General features: G+C 41.5%; 11 non-coding genes across 11 annotated transcripts; 7 read left to right on the forward strand and 4 right to left on the reverse strand.

Annotated features, from left to right (window-relative positions):
* Positions 1-362: 362 nt before the first annotated feature.
* TRNAI-UAU (transfer RNA isoleucine (anticodon UAU)) lies at positions 363-457 on the reverse strand. The gene is made up of 2 exons: positions 420-457; positions 363-398 (listed from the first exon to the last, which is right to left on the reverse strand). It is a non-coding gene; the product is annotated as a tRNA-Ile (tRNA).
* Positions 458-869: 412 nt separating this feature from the next.
* Positions 870-951, forward strand: TRNAS-GCU (transfer RNA serine (anticodon GCU)). Its single transcript has one exon. It is a non-coding gene; the product is annotated as a tRNA-Ser (tRNA).
* A 589-nt stretch (positions 952-1,540) lies between these two features.
* On the forward strand, positions 1,541-1,612 carry TRNAT-UGU (transfer RNA threonine (anticodon UGU)). Its single transcript has one exon. It is a non-coding gene; the product is annotated as a tRNA-Thr (tRNA).
* Positions 1,613-2,786: 1,174 nt separating this feature from the next.
* TRNAI-UAU (transfer RNA isoleucine (anticodon UAU)) lies at positions 2,787-2,881 on the reverse strand. Its single transcript has 2 exons — positions 2,844-2,881; positions 2,787-2,822 (listed from the first exon to the last, which is right to left on the reverse strand). It is a non-coding gene; the product is annotated as a tRNA-Ile (tRNA).
* A 412-nt stretch (positions 2,882-3,293) lies between these two features.
* On the forward strand, positions 3,294-3,375 carry TRNAS-GCU (transfer RNA serine (anticodon GCU)). The gene has a single exon. It is a non-coding gene; the product is annotated as a tRNA-Ser (tRNA).
* Positions 3,376-3,964: 589 nt separating this feature from the next.
* Positions 3,965-4,036, forward strand: TRNAT-UGU (transfer RNA threonine (anticodon UGU)). The gene has a single exon. It is a non-coding gene; the product is annotated as a tRNA-Thr (tRNA).
* Positions 4,037-10,828: 6,792 nt separating this feature from the next.
* On the reverse strand, positions 10,829-10,923 carry TRNAI-UAU (transfer RNA isoleucine (anticodon UAU)). The gene is made up of 2 exons: positions 10,886-10,923; positions 10,829-10,864 (listed from the first exon to the last, which is right to left on the reverse strand). It is a non-coding gene; the product is annotated as a tRNA-Ile (tRNA).
* Positions 10,924-11,334: 411 nt separating this feature from the next.
* On the forward strand, positions 11,335-11,416 carry TRNAS-GCU (transfer RNA serine (anticodon GCU)). Its single transcript has one exon. It is a non-coding gene; the product is annotated as a tRNA-Ser (tRNA).
* A 589-nt stretch (positions 11,417-12,005) lies between these two features.
* TRNAT-UGU (transfer RNA threonine (anticodon UGU)) lies at positions 12,006-12,077 on the forward strand. The gene has a single exon. It is a non-coding gene; the product is annotated as a tRNA-Thr (tRNA).
* A 1,174-nt stretch (positions 12,078-13,251) lies between these two features.
* TRNAI-UAU (transfer RNA isoleucine (anticodon UAU)) lies at positions 13,252-13,346 on the reverse strand. Its single transcript has 2 exons — positions 13,309-13,346; positions 13,252-13,287 (listed from the first exon to the last, which is right to left on the reverse strand). It is a non-coding gene; the product is annotated as a tRNA-Ile (tRNA).
* A 1,083-nt stretch (positions 13,347-14,429) lies between these two features.
* On the forward strand, positions 14,430-14,501 carry TRNAT-UGU (transfer RNA threonine (anticodon UGU)). The gene has a single exon. It is a non-coding gene; the product is annotated as a tRNA-Thr (tRNA).
* Positions 14,502-14,692: the final 191 nt, after the last annotated feature.

Consider the following 14,692-nt stretch of genomic DNA (forward strand, 5'->3'; position numbering starts at 1 on the left):
CCTTTAATATGATGATGCTCTTCTTTTGCTAGTTTTTTCGAGTCACCTTTTATTGTAAGTAGCTGATACAGCATTTTTTGCAGCTCTTCAGTTTATGGTTATCATGTGAGAACACTGTTTTCATCATATTTATTATTCTACAAATGTATTTTTAAATGCACTGATGTGGTGTTTGCATGAAATGCAAGATGGCACATCATGGAATGTTTAAACTGAGCATCGCGGAGGATATGTGATATTTGGCACCCAGAGGAGTAGGACACGTAGATCCTATAAGAAGTAAAGACTCTCTAGCAAGGGCCGTCCATACTCTGAGTTTAAACTTTACTTTTTGTGAAATGGTTTATGAAAAACAACACGGCTGCTCCAGGTGAGGCTCGAACTCACAACCTCGGCATGGCTCAGTGCAAGTACTGCTGTATAAGTACCGCGCGCTAACCGATTGCGCCACTGGAGCTCTCTCTTTTCACATCTCCCCAGGTGAGCCATCTACAGCTGACCAAGTAGATGACAGACACTGCTCCATCATTCACTGTGCAAGATCGACTCACATGCTAGCATGTTATCATGACTATTAAAAATACAGTCCAAACGGAATAGATTCTATATTTGTTCTATAACATATGCTCTGTCTATTCAAAACCCCATAGAATTAGATCTTGACAGTTCTGACAAAGTCTAGGGGAATCTTATGAATATTTGTAATTAGCACATAGTAAGAATTTCCCAAAAATGAAATGTAGGTCCCTGATTGGGGGAAGACGTGGAATGTGAGATCTTGCCTCAGCTGTTTTTTTCTTTTTTAGGTACAGTATATTGACACTTCAGTACCTTTTGTGAAGCAAGGTTTCAGATGGGGCTGTAGGGCAGACGAGGTGGCCGAGTGGTTAAGGCGATGGACTGCTAATCCATTGTGCTCTGCACGCGTGGGTTCGAATCCCACCTTCGTCGGAAAGCCATCAGGGTCTCTTTTGATGGCCAGCATTTCTTGTAGTATAATTACACTCTCTTTCAAGACAGAGCCAGGATCCGCTAGATGGGATCATCTGACTGTTCCATTTGAACAAATATGTCAAATAAAGTGAAGTATTTTGTGCGTAATAGAAATTAGATCTTTCATGGAGTTTCCAGAGGATTGCCTTTCACTCACTCCTGGCTTATTAACCAGTTTGGATAAATAGATTGATAAGAAAGCAGCTCTTACTCCTAAAGTTTAGGCCGTCTCAAATGAATGACTGTTAACATATGTCTGCCCCACAGAGACAGATCACTTCTAATAAGTGGGTTCTCTATATGTCACTGATTGCAGACATACTAACTAGAGCTATCGGTATGGTCTTGAATGCGAAAACTCTTATTTTCTCATATGAAAATGTAGTTTTTCATACTTCCAAAAAAAGTGCCTTAAGCATGGTCTTCAATGTGTGCGCGCACGTGGACATTCATATGCAACTACGTTTCCATACAGAGTCTCAAAATCATAGATATATTCATACCTCAGTAAGAATACATGTTGCAATTTACATCCTGCGTGCAGACTGGCCTTGTAGCTCAGTGGCAGAGCACTGGTCTTGTAAACCAGGGGTCATGAGTTCAAGCCTCATCAGGGCCTTTTTACATGAGTCTTTCTGTATGTTGTTTTCAAGTCATTCTTCCCTGGAGTCACACCTTGCTTTAGGATTGCTTATTGCCAAGCTTCCCTTTCCTGCTTTCATATTATCAAGAAAATATCATGAAGATCATTGAATTATAAATTATTGCCTCACCCCTTCCGATCGCCTGACGAACGCCTGACAAACGCCATTCTCACCCTGGCGGGCAAGCCATGCCGGGCAAAGCCAAATAAGCCATGCATATTTACAGTTCCTTTGAAAGGCAGAGCGAGGACTAGGACCTCTGTTCCGACTGAATCTGCATCCACAGAAAGGATGTTATAAGGCCCTACAAATTTCACCAAGGAGATGTGAAAGTCTTCCCCCATAAAATACTTTTTTTCCCAGATACCCCGGCTCTTAGGCAAATGAGGTTACTCCTCAAAACCCCACCCCCACTCACCATAAATATCCTTCTCTCCTGCTGTCCATTCAAATGATACAAGGTATCTTGTACATAGAGAGAAAGGGAGAATAGGCAGACTTGCTTCAAAGATTTGGTGACTTTGGATGGGTGGGTTGAATGAAGAAGTGAACCTGGTTTCTGGGAAAGGAGTATCGAGATGAAGATGAGGAAAAGTGAACATGGACCACATTCATAGGTTAGAGAAATACATTTAATAGGTTGAATGGTTTTTAAAAGTGAACTTCGAGCAGTAATTGTTGTTTTTTAAACTGCAAAGAAATTAAAAATGAATGTGGGATTGGAGGCACACTCTGAGCAGAAAAGCACCATAAGCTGCTATGGTGCAACTCAAGATGGTGAATAGAACCTTTAATATGATGATGCTCTTCTTTTGCTAGTTTTTTCGAGTCACCTTTTATTGTAAGTAGCTGATACAGCATTTTTTGCAGCTCTTCAGTTTATGGTTATCATGTGAGAACACTGTTTTCATCATATTTATTATTCTACAAATGTATTTTTAAATGCACTGATGTGGTGTTTGCATGAAATGCAAGATGGCACATCATGGAATGTTTAAACTGAGCATCGCGGAGGATATGTGATATTTGGCACCCAGAGGAGTAGGACACGTAGATCCTATAAGAAGTAAAGACTCTCTAGCAAGGGCCGTCAATACTCTGAGTTTAAACTTTACTTTTTGTGAAATGGTTTATGAAAAACAATACGGCTGTTCCAGGTGAGGCTCGAACTCACAACCTCGGCATGGCTCAGTGCAAGTACTGCTGTATAAGTACCGCGCGCTAACCGATTGCGCCACTGGAGCTCTCTCTTTTCACATCTCCCCAGGTGAGCCATCTACAGCTGACCAAGTAGATGACAGACACTGCTCCATCATTCACTGTGCAAGATCGACTCACATGCTAGCATGTTATCATGACTATTAAAAATACAGTCCAAACGGAATAGATTCTATAATTGTCCTATAACATATGCTCTGTCTATTCAAAACCCCATAGAATTATATCTTGACAGTTCTGACAAAGTCTAGGGGAATCTTATGAATATTTGTAATTAGCACATAGTAAGAATTTCCCAAAAATGAAATGTAGGTCCCTGATTGGGGGAAGACGTGGAATGTGAGATCTTGCCTCAGCTGTTTTTTTCTTTTTTAGGTACAGTATATTGACACTTCAGTACCTTTTGTGAAGCAAGGTTTCAGATGGGCCTGTAGGGCAGACGAGGTGGCCGAGTGGTTAAGGCGATGGACTGCTAATCCATTGTGCTCTGCACGCGTGGGTTCGAATCCCACCTTCGTCGGAAAGCCATCAGAGTCTCTTTTGATGGCCAGCATTTCTTGAAGTATAATTACACTCTCTTTCAAGACAGAGCCAGGATCCGCTAGATGGGATCATCTGACTGTTCCATTTTAACAAATATGTCAAATAAAGTGAAGTATTTTGTGCGTAATAGAAATTAGATCTTTCATGGAGTTTCCAGAGGATTGCCTTTCACTCACTCCTGGCTTATTAACCAGTTTGGATAAATAGATTGATAAGAAAGCAGCTCTTACTCCTAAAGTTTAGGCCGTCTCAAATGAATGACTGTTAACATATGTCTGCCCCACAGAGACAGATCACTTCTAATAAGTGGGTTCTCTATATGTCACTGATTGCAGACATACTAACTAGAGCTATCGGTATGGTCTTGAATGCGAAAACTCTTATTTTCTCATATGAAAATGTAGTTTTTCATACTTCCAAAAAAAGTGCCTTAAGCATGGTCTTCAATGTGTGCGCGCACGTGGACATTCATATGCAACTACGTTTCCATACAGAGTCTCAAAATCATAGATATATTCATACCTCAGTAAGAATACATGTTGCAATTTACATCCTGCGTGCAGACTGGCCTTGTAGCTCAGTGGCAGAGCACTGGTCTTGTAAACCAGGGGTCATGAGTTCAAGCCTCATCAGGGCCTTTTTACATGAGTCTTTCTGTATGTTGTTTTCAAGTCATTCTTCCCTGGAGTCACACCTTGCTTTAGGATTGCTTATTGCCAAGCTTCCCTTTCCTGCTTTCATATTATCAAGAAAATATCATGAAGATCATTGAATTATAAATTATTGCCTCGGGGGCGTGGCTTGGATGCCGCGCAAGATGGCCGGCTAGGTACGGAGCTCCGCCGCATCGACCACCTCACTGCGTTTTTTCCCGATGTAAACGGGACCGCTACTGAGCACCGTTGCCGGATTTGGCTGGCGGAACACTAGCAAAATCGGCGGAGCAGCTTTTCATCGCTTGTGGAGCCGTTTTCGCCCCTCTCCGCGATGAATTCCCTGCCCCTCACGGAGCCGCCATTTTGAAGCTCTTTCGAGCATCGGAGCCTCTGCTCACAGGAGCTGTCACTACACGACGTACCACTGGACACCAATGAACTTTCAGACACCGACTTCACTTCAGGGGTGAGACTTATATATATTGTGCAAGACACCTTTACTGCGTTTTTTCTCTCCTCCTCCACATTAGAGGAAACGTCCAAATACGCAGTTTTACGGCGCTTCACCCCTGACAACTGGATGTTTCCCGCCCTAACATGCTCACTGCTCTGAAATACTTTTTATCCTAAATTTCCTCCTCATGGCGCTATGATAACAACGTTCTCTGAGACTTTTTGCCCGTTTCTCCTGCGCCTCAGCTACTTCAGGATGCTCCTTCCTGTGCTTCCATTTTAGTCATTCTCCCCTTTTTTGTACTCGTTATTTAGCATACTCTAATTCTCTGTCGCCTTTTCCACTGAGTTACGTCTGAGTGCTTCTCCCTCTCTTTGGAGATATTTCTGGAACATTTCACATGCACCTTTAGTCTTCTCACAGGGAATTGAGACTATATTGTCGCACGTTCATTCCTTTCTATGGTCAACTTACGCAAACCTAAATTTGTCTTCATACCATCGAGGAGTACTTCAGGTGCATCTTCATCTGGTACTAATAGAGCCACTGTGTCTGCGAAAATGACGACTCCAAAATCATCATTGGCTCATACTAACACCAGTAAGTCTTCCCCACCCGCTCCGGCGGGCAAGCGCCTCAAGCAAAATTCTCCTACGCCAGAAGACAATCCTTCTCATTCTTCTATTGACCAAATTCTAGAGGAATTGCGTGCGCTGCGCCCATTTATTGAAAAGACGAGTACAGATATGCAGCTTTTAAAAGATAAATGGGAAAATATGGATGCCCGTCTCTCTACTGTTGAACAGCACCTTCCTAAAGTTCAGTCCAACACACAACGTATAGACTCTTTAGAAAAAACGGTCCTCTCACTCCAAAAGCATACAGAGGATTTGGAAAATCGAAATAGGAGGAATAACCTCCGTATTTACAATTTGCCGGAAAATCTTGAGGGGGATAATCCAGTAACTTTCTTCACCACTTTCTTGTCGAAACTTCTGGACCTACCACCTTCCACCTCCATTAGTATACAAAGAGCCCATAGACTAGGTGCCAGAACGGGCTCCTCCTCAAAACCTCGTGGAGTCATTATTTTATTTCTGAAATACACAGATCTTTTATTGATTCTCTCAGCCGCGAGGAGTAAAAGACAAGTGTCTTGGCAAGGTCAACGAGTATATCTATCTCAAGATGTCTCTAATGTCACCGCCTCCAGACGTAAAGAATTTCTGGCTATGCGTCCCTCTCTGCGCGCCTTGGGAGCAAGATATGGCTTGTTTCATCCTTGTACTCTCAGAGTCACCTATCGAGAAAAGACTTGGTCATTTCAGGAACCTGGAGAATTAAGGAACTTTCTTCTTCTACACAGTGGAGAAGGGATGGACGCCTCCTCTTCTGCTTCGACCAGTGGCTGAAATTGGACTTTTATTGTTTAACTTGTTTGTCTTCCTAATGGCTTGTCTTTGACTTTGTGTATTCTCCTTACTTCTCATCTCAGTTCTTACACTCTCTATTCGTATCTCTTCTCTCCTTTATCTGTTTCTGGCATCTCCTATATATCCCTCTTTTTTCTTTTTCTACTCTCTGGACTTCTATTTTTACGTCTACATGTTATGTATGTTAACATTTTTCCCTTTTTTCCTCCCCAGACGGATATGTATCGGATACTCCTCTCAACACCTTGTCCCATTCCATGTTCCTTTTGTGCGGTCTCGATGTGGTTCTCCTCCTGATCCTGGTCCGTACGTCTTGTAAAGCATCATCACCTCCCCACCTTCCCCATGTGTATTTTTTTTTCTCTTTCAGGTATGTTTAACGCAGTCATCCTTCTGGATTTGTACTGTCTTCTATGCATTCTCTCTTCTCTTCCTTCTTCCTTCCCCACTGGTCTCCCTTCCCTTTTCCCATCCCTCCCCTTCTCCCTTTTCCTTTTTCTTCTCCCTTTTCTACCTGTTCTTCCTTCTTCCTTTTTGAAGAGTTTTATGGTTAATACTTCTATACAGTTTGAATTATTATTACATGTACAGTATGTTTTTGCAAATCTTGATTTAGATCAGTTTAGTAAGCTTTCACCTTCAAAGTTGTTTCATGGAATGTGAAAGGATTTAATCACCCTATCAAAAGGCAAAGAGTACTCTCCCACCTTTCCTCTTACAATCCAGATATCGTCCTTATCCAAGAAACTCACCTATCTGACATCGAATCTTTAAAGCTAAAGCGATTATGGGTTGGAACTGTTTTATTTTCTTCTGCTTCCCAAAAAAAGAATGGAGTAGCCATTTTGATTCATAAGCGTCTCCAGTGTAAAGTAGTTCTAGAAGAAAAGGATGACGAGGGACGCTGGGTCTTAGCTAAACTACTAATTAACAATATCCCACTTACGATACTCAATGTTTACGGTCCCACATGTTTTGACTCCTCTTTTTGGCCCTCCATTACAGCAAAATGTATTCAGCGTAAAGATGATGCTTTTCTATTGGGTGGAGACTGTAACCAGATCATTGACCCATTTTTAGACCGAAGATCCTCTGTTCGTTTTTCTCCTCATAAACCTCATAAACAATTCCTTGACACTATCACCCAAACTCATTTGGTAGATTCATGGAGACTCACTCACCCAGACGTTATGGATTTTTCCTTCTTCTCTCCTCCTCATGCTTCCTTCTCCCGCTTAGACTATATCTTTCTCTCTTCATCTCTTTCTCAACACCTTATTTCTTCCTCTATTGAACCGATTGTTATCTCTGACCATGCTCCTATTATTACTGTTTTTGACCTTCTTCCTCCTACTCCTAAATCTTCTCGCTGGCGCTTCAACCCTTCTCTTCTTACTGATCCTCTTTTTTCCTCCTCTTTTCGTGCTTTTGCTTCTGAATTTTTTCATCTTAACTCTACGCCTGATACCCCACCTCATACTCTTTGGGATTCCTTCAAGGCCACAGCCCGAGGTTTTATTATTGATTTTGTCTCTAAAAAAAAGAAAAAATTCCTTCAAAAGCGTAAAGTCACCCTTGCACATATTAAATCTCTGGAACATCAATTCTATACTTCCTCTGATAAGATTATGTCTCCTGAATTGCTTAAGGCTAAGATTGCCTTTAACAAACTTACCACAGACTCTGCCTCCTCTTTTCTTCTCCGGAGCAGCGCGCGATTTTATGGAGGTAGAAATAAATCAGGTAAACTGTTAGCTAATTATTTAAAATCTCGTAAAGAACGTACTAATATTGATTCTATTTATTCCCCCTCTAATGTACTTCTTCATACCAATGCAGAAATTTTGGAACAATTCCACTCTTTTTATGAAACTTTATATACTCCGGAAAACCCTCCCACCCCAGAGCTTATTCAATCCTACTTTGACAACATACCTCAACCAGATACTTCCCACCTTAATATTTCGGCTGTTGATTCTGACCTTACGATTTCGGAACTGTCCTCTGCTCTATCCTCCCTCACTAAGGGGAAAACCCCAGGACCGGACGGCTTCCCAGTTGAATTCTACCTACATTTCTCAGACCTTCTTTTACCCCACCTTCTATCTCTATTTCAGTCTTTTTGTTCTACTGGATCAGCCCAAGGCTCTTTTCAGGACGCTACCATATGCCTTATCCCTAAAGATGGTAGAGACCCTAAGTTCTGTAAAAATTATCGACCTATATCTCTAGTTAATGTTGACTATAAAATTTTTGCGAAACTATTAGCCCTTCGCCTTGACCCGCTCCTACCACATCTTATAGGGAAAGAACAATGCGGCTTTGTTAAGGGCCGCTTGACCTCGGATAACTCTAGACTCTTTCTTAATGTTTTAAGTAAAGCCCCTTCACTATCGATTCCCCTTGCAGCCATTTCAGTAGATGCTGAGAAAGCCTTTGACCGGGTTGACTGGTCTTTTCTTCTGGCCTCCTTAAAATGGCACGGCTTTAACCCTAAATTCATATCTTATATTTCTTTGATATATTCTATGCCCAAAGCGTCTGTTCTCGTTAATGGTCAACTCACTTCCCCATTCACACTTCAACGTGGTGTTCGTCAGGGCTGTCCCTTATCACCTCTTTTATTTATTTTAGCGCTTGAACCTTTCCTTACCTCCATACGCAATAATCCATCCATCTCTGGCTTCCCGTACGGTAAACGTCATCTTAAGTTGTCTGCATATGCTGACGATATTCTTTTATTTATTTCTGACCCGCCTACCTCAGTCCCCGCATTACTAAACGAATTTCAGAAATTCTCCTTGGTCTCCGGTTACAAAATAAACTCGGACAAAACAGAGATTCTTCCTTTAACCAAACTTTGTCTCCCCCACTTTTTCACGGCTACTGGCTTTGCTTGGAATTCTACAAAAATTAAATATCTCGGCGTTCTTTTTTCTAGCTCTATATCCTCCTCCATTCAACTCAACATGAATGCAGTCATATCTAGGATAGACTCATTACTCACCTCTTGGAATCCACTATTTCTTTCCTGGTGGGGCCGTCTTGACTCCATCAGAATGATGATTGCCCCTATTTTGATCTACTTATTATCCATGCTCCCACTTCGTATCCCAAACTCCTATTTCCGTCGCATTGATTCTACGTTGTCCAAATTTCTTTGGAAGCAGAAAAAAGCCCGCATATCGCTTTCCAACTTACGTAAATCTAAACTTAATGGTGGTACCAACTTTCCAGACTTTCGCCTCTATCATAAGTCCTTTTCCCTTCGACAGGCTTCCCGCTGGTTATCTCAGGAACCCTCCCCTTTTTCTCCCCTCTGGCTTTGTGTTGAACAGGAACTACTGCTTCCGTACTCTTTCCAAGAAGTAATTCGTTTTACCTCTAAAGCCCCATGCCTTAATCCCCTTTTATTCAAGCATACTTCTTCTCTTCTGCGCCCTTTAGTTTCACCTTCCTCAGTAACGCAGGAATCCTTCCTACTATTGCCTATATGGTACAATTCACTTCTATTAATTAATTTAGCTTTATATTGACCTTCTTCATACTTCTTTTTCATTCATGCAATTACTCATATGATGGTCTTTTACTGTACTTTTTGATTGCCATTGACTGTATTTCCTATTATTGCTTACCCATCCTCTACGATCAATACCATGTTTTTGTTTTCTTCTCTCCTCCCTTCCCCCCCCTCCTTCCCTCCCCATCATTTAAAATGCTTTGTTTTTCATTGTGATATTGGCTGCTTCTACTTTCTTTGTCCCATCTTATACCTTTGTTCTCATATTGGCTGATGTCACCTTATTGTAATACTTATTTTTCTCTAATAAAGCTTTCAAACATAAAAAAAATAAATTATTGCCTCACCCCTTCCGATCGCCTGACGAACGCCTGACAAACGCCATTCTCACCCTGGCGGGCAAGCCCTGCCGGGCAAAGCCAAATAAGCCATGCATATTTACAGTTCCTTTGAAAGGCAGAGCGAGGACTAGGACCTCTGTTCCGACTGAATCTGCATCCACAGAAAGGATGTTATAAGGCCCTACAAATTTCACCAAGGAGATGTGAAAGTCTTCCCCCATAAAATACTTTTTTTCCCAGATACCCCGGCTCTTAGGCAAATGAGGTTACTCCTCAAAACCCCACCCCCACTCACCATAAATATCCTTCTCTCCTGCTGTCCATTCAAATGATACAAGGTATCTTGTACATAGAGAGAAAGGGAGAATAGGCAGACTTGCTTCAAAGATTTGGTGACTTTGGATGGGTGGGTTGAATGAAGAAGTGAACCTGGTTTCTGGGAAAGGAGTATCGAGATGAAGATGAGGAAAAGTGAACATGGACCACATTCATAGGTTAGAGAAATACATTTAATAGGTTGAATGGTTTTGAAAAGTGAACTTCGAGCAGTAATTGTTGTTTTTTAAACTGCAAAGAAATTAAAAATGAATGTGGGATTGGAGGCACACTCTGAGCAGAAAAGCACCATAAGCTGCTATGGTGCAACTCAAGATGGTGAATAGAACCTTTAATATGATGATGCTCTTCTTTTGCTAGTTTTTTCGAGTCACCTTTTATTGTAAGTAGCTGATACAGCATTTTTTGCAGCTCTTCAGTTTATGGTTATCATGTGAGAACACTGTTTTCATCATATTTATTATTCTACAAATGTATTTTTAAATGCACTGATGTGGTGTTTGCATGAAATGCAAGATGGCACATCATGGAATGTTTAAACTGAGCATCGCGGAGGATATGTGATATTTGGCACCCAGAGGAGTAGGACACGTAGATCCTATAAGAAGTAAAGACTCTCTAGCAAGGGCCGTCCATACTCTGAGTTTAAACTTTACTTTTTGTGAAATGGTTTATGAAAAACAACACGGCTGCTCCAGGTGAGGCTCGAACTCACAACCTCGGCATGGCTCAGCGCAAGTACTGCTGTATAAGTACCGCACGCTAACCGATTGCGCCACTGGAGCTCTCTCTTTTCACATCTCCCCAGGTGAGCCATCTACAGCTGACCAAGTAGATGACAGACACTGCTCCATCATTCACTGTGCAAGATCGACTCACATGCTAGCATGTTATCATGACTATTAAAAATACAGTCCAAACGGAATAGATTCTATAATTGTCCTATAACATATGCTCTGTCTATTCAAAACCCCATAGAATTAGATCTTGACAGTTCTGACAAAGTCTAGGGGAATCTTATGAATATTTGTAATTAGCACATAGTAAGAATTTCCCAAAAATGAAATGTAGGTCCCTGATTGGGGGAAGACGTGGAATGTGAGATCTGGCTCAGCTGTTTTTTTCTTTTTTAGGTACAGTATATTGACACTTCAGTACCTTTTGGGAAGCAAGGTTTCAGCTGGGGCTGTAGGGCAGACGAGGTGGCCGAGTGGTTAAGGCGATGGACTGCTAATCCATTGTGCTCTGCACGCGTGGGTTCGAATCCCACCTTCGTCGGAAAGCCATCAGGGTCTCTTTTGATGGCCAGCATTTCTTGTAGTATAATTACACTCTCTTTCAAGACAGAGCCAGGATCCGCTAGATGGGATCATCTGACTGTTCCATTTTAACAAATATGTCAAATAAAGTGAAGTATTTTGTGCGTAATAGAAATTAGATCTTTCATGGAGTTTCCAGAGGATTGCCTTTCACTCACTCCTGGCTTATTAACCAGTTTGGATAAATAGATTGATAAGAAAGCAGCTCTTACTCCTAAAGTTTAGGCCGTCTCAAATGAATGACTGTTAACATATGTCTGCCCCACAGAGACAGATCACTTCTAATAAGTGGGTTCTCTATATGTCACTGATTGCAGACATACTAACTAGAGCTATCGGTATGGTCTTGAATGCGAAAACTCTTATTTTCTCATATGAAAATGTAGTTTTTCATACTTCCAAAAAAAGTGCCTTAAGCATGGTCTTCAATGTGTGCGCGCACGTGGACATTCATATGCAACTACGTTTCCATACAGAGTCTCAAAATCATAGATATATTCATACCTCAGTAAGAATACATGTTGCAATTTACATCCTGCGTGCAGACTGGCCTTGTAGCTCAGTGGCAGAGCACTGGTCTTGTAAACCAGGGGTCATGAGTTCAAGCCTCATCAGGGCCTTTTTACATGAGTCTTTCTGTATGTTGTTTTCAAGTCATTCTTCCCTGGAGTCACACCTTGCTTTAGGATTGCTTATTGCCAAGCTTCCCTTTCCTGCTTTCATATTATCAAGAAAATATCATGAAGATCATTGAATTATAAATTATTGCCTCACCCCTTCCGATCGCCTGACGAACGCCTGACAAACGCCATTCTCGCCCTGCCGGGCAAGCCCTGCCGGGCAAAGCCAAATAAGCCATGCATATTTACAGTTCCTTTGAAAGGCAGAGCGAGGACTAGGACCTCTGTTCCGACTGAATCTGCATCCACAGAAAGGATGTTATAAGGCCCTACAAATTTCACCAAGGAGATGTGAAAGTCTTCCCCCATAAAATACTTTTTTTCCCAGATACCCTGGCTCTTAGGCAAATGAGGTTACTCCTCAAAACCCCACCCCCACTCACCATAAATATCCTTCTCTCCTGCTGTCCATTCAAATGATACAAGGTATCTTGTACATAGAGAGAAAGGGAGAATAGGCAGACTTGCTTCAAAGATTTGGTGACCTTGGATGGGTGGGTTGAATGAAGAAGTGAACCTGGTTTCTGGGAAAGGAGTATCGAGATGAAGATGAGGAAAAGTGAACATGGACCACATTCATAGGTTAGAGAAATACATTTAATAGGTTGAATGGTTTTGAAAAGTGAACTTCGAGCAGTAATTGTTGTTTTTTAAACTGCAAAGAAATTAAAAATGAATGTGGGATTGGAGGCACACTCTGAGCAGAAAAGCACCATAAGCTGCTATGGTGCAACTCAAGATGGTGAATAGAACCTTTAATATGATGATGCTCTTCTTTTGCTAGTTTTTTCGAGTCACCTTTTATTGTAAGTAGCTGATACAGCATTTTTTGCAGCTCTTCAGTTTATGGTTATCATGTGAGAACACTGTTTTCATCATATTTATTATTCTACAAATGTATTTTTAAATGCACTGATGTGGTGTTTGCATGAAATGCAAGATGGCACATCATGGAATGTTTAAACTGAGCATCGCGGAGGATATGTGATATTTGGCACCCAGAGGAGTAGGACACGTAGATCCTATAAGAAGTAAAGACTCTCTAGCAAGGGCCGTCCATACTCTGAGTTTAAACTTTACTTTTTGTGAAATGGTTTATGAAAAACAACACGGCAGCTCCAGGTGAGGCTTGAACTCACAACCTCGGCATGGCTCAGTGCAAGTACTGCTGTATAAGTACCGCGCGCTAACCGATTGCGCCACTGGAGCTCTCTCTTTTCACATCTCCCCAGGTGAGCCATCTACAGCTGACCAAGTAGATGACAGACACTGCTCCATCATTCACTGTGCAAGATCGACTCACATGCTAGCATGTTATCATGACTATTAAAAATACAGTCCAAACGGAATAGATTCTATAATTGTCCTATAACATATGCTCTGTCAATTCAAAACCCCATAGAATTATATCTTGACAGTTCTGACAAAGTCTAGGGGAATCTTATGAATATTTGTAATTAGCACATAGGAAGAATTTCCCCAAAATGAAATGTAGGTCCCTGATTGGGGGAAGACGTGGAATGTGAGATCTTGCCTCAGCTGTTTTTTTCTTTTTTAGGTACAGTATATTGACACTTCAGTACCTTTTGTGAAGCAAGGTTTCAGATGGGGCTGGAGGGCAGACGAGGTGGCCGAGTGGTTAAGGCAATGGACTGCTAATCCATTGTGCTCTGCACGCGTGGGTTCGAATCCCACCTTTGTCGGAAAGCCATCAGAGTCTCTTTTGATGGCCAGCATTTCTTGTAGTATAATTACACTCTCTTTCAAGACAGAGCCAGGATCCGCTAGATGGGATCATCTGACTGTTCCATTTTAACAAATATGTCAAATAAAGTGAAGTATTTTGTGCGTAATAGAAATTAGATCTTTCATGGAGTTTCCAGAGGATTGCCTTTCACTCACTCCTGGCTTATTAACCAGTTTGGATAAATAGATTGATAAGAAAGCAGCTCTTACTCCTAAAGTTTAGGCCGTCTCAAATGAATGACTGTTAACATATGTCTGCCCCACAGAGACAGATCACTTCTAATAAGTGGGTTCTCTATATGTCACTGATTGCAGACATACTAACTAGAGCTATCGGTATGGTCTTGAATGCGAAAACTCTTATTTTCTCATATGAAAATGTAGTTTTTCATACTTCCAAAAAAAGTGCCTTAAGCATGGTCTTCAATGTGTGCGCGCACGTGGACATTCATATGCAACTACGTTTCCATACAGAGTCTCAAAATCATAGATATATTCATACCTCAGTAAGAATACATGTTGCAATTTACATCCTGCGTGCAGACTGGCCTTGTAGCTCAGTGGCAGAGCACTGGTCTTGTAAACCAGGGGTCATGAGTTCAAGCCTCATCAGGGCCTTTTTACATGAGTCTTTCTGTATGTTGTTTTCAAGTCATTCTTCCCTGGAGTCACACCTTGCTTTAGGATTGCTTATTGCCAAGCTTCCCTTTCCTGCTTTCATATTATCAAGAAAATATCATGAAGATCATTGAATTATAAATTATTGCCTCACCCCTTCCGATCGCCTGACGAACGCCTGACAAACGCCA

The sequence above is a fragment of the Triturus cristatus genome, chromosome 12 (genome assembly GCF_964204655.1).
Source record: "Triturus cristatus chromosome 12, aTriCri1.1, whole genome shotgun sequence".
NCBI classification, from domain to species: domain Eukaryota; kingdom Metazoa; phylum Chordata; class Amphibia; order Caudata; family Salamandridae; genus Triturus; species Triturus cristatus.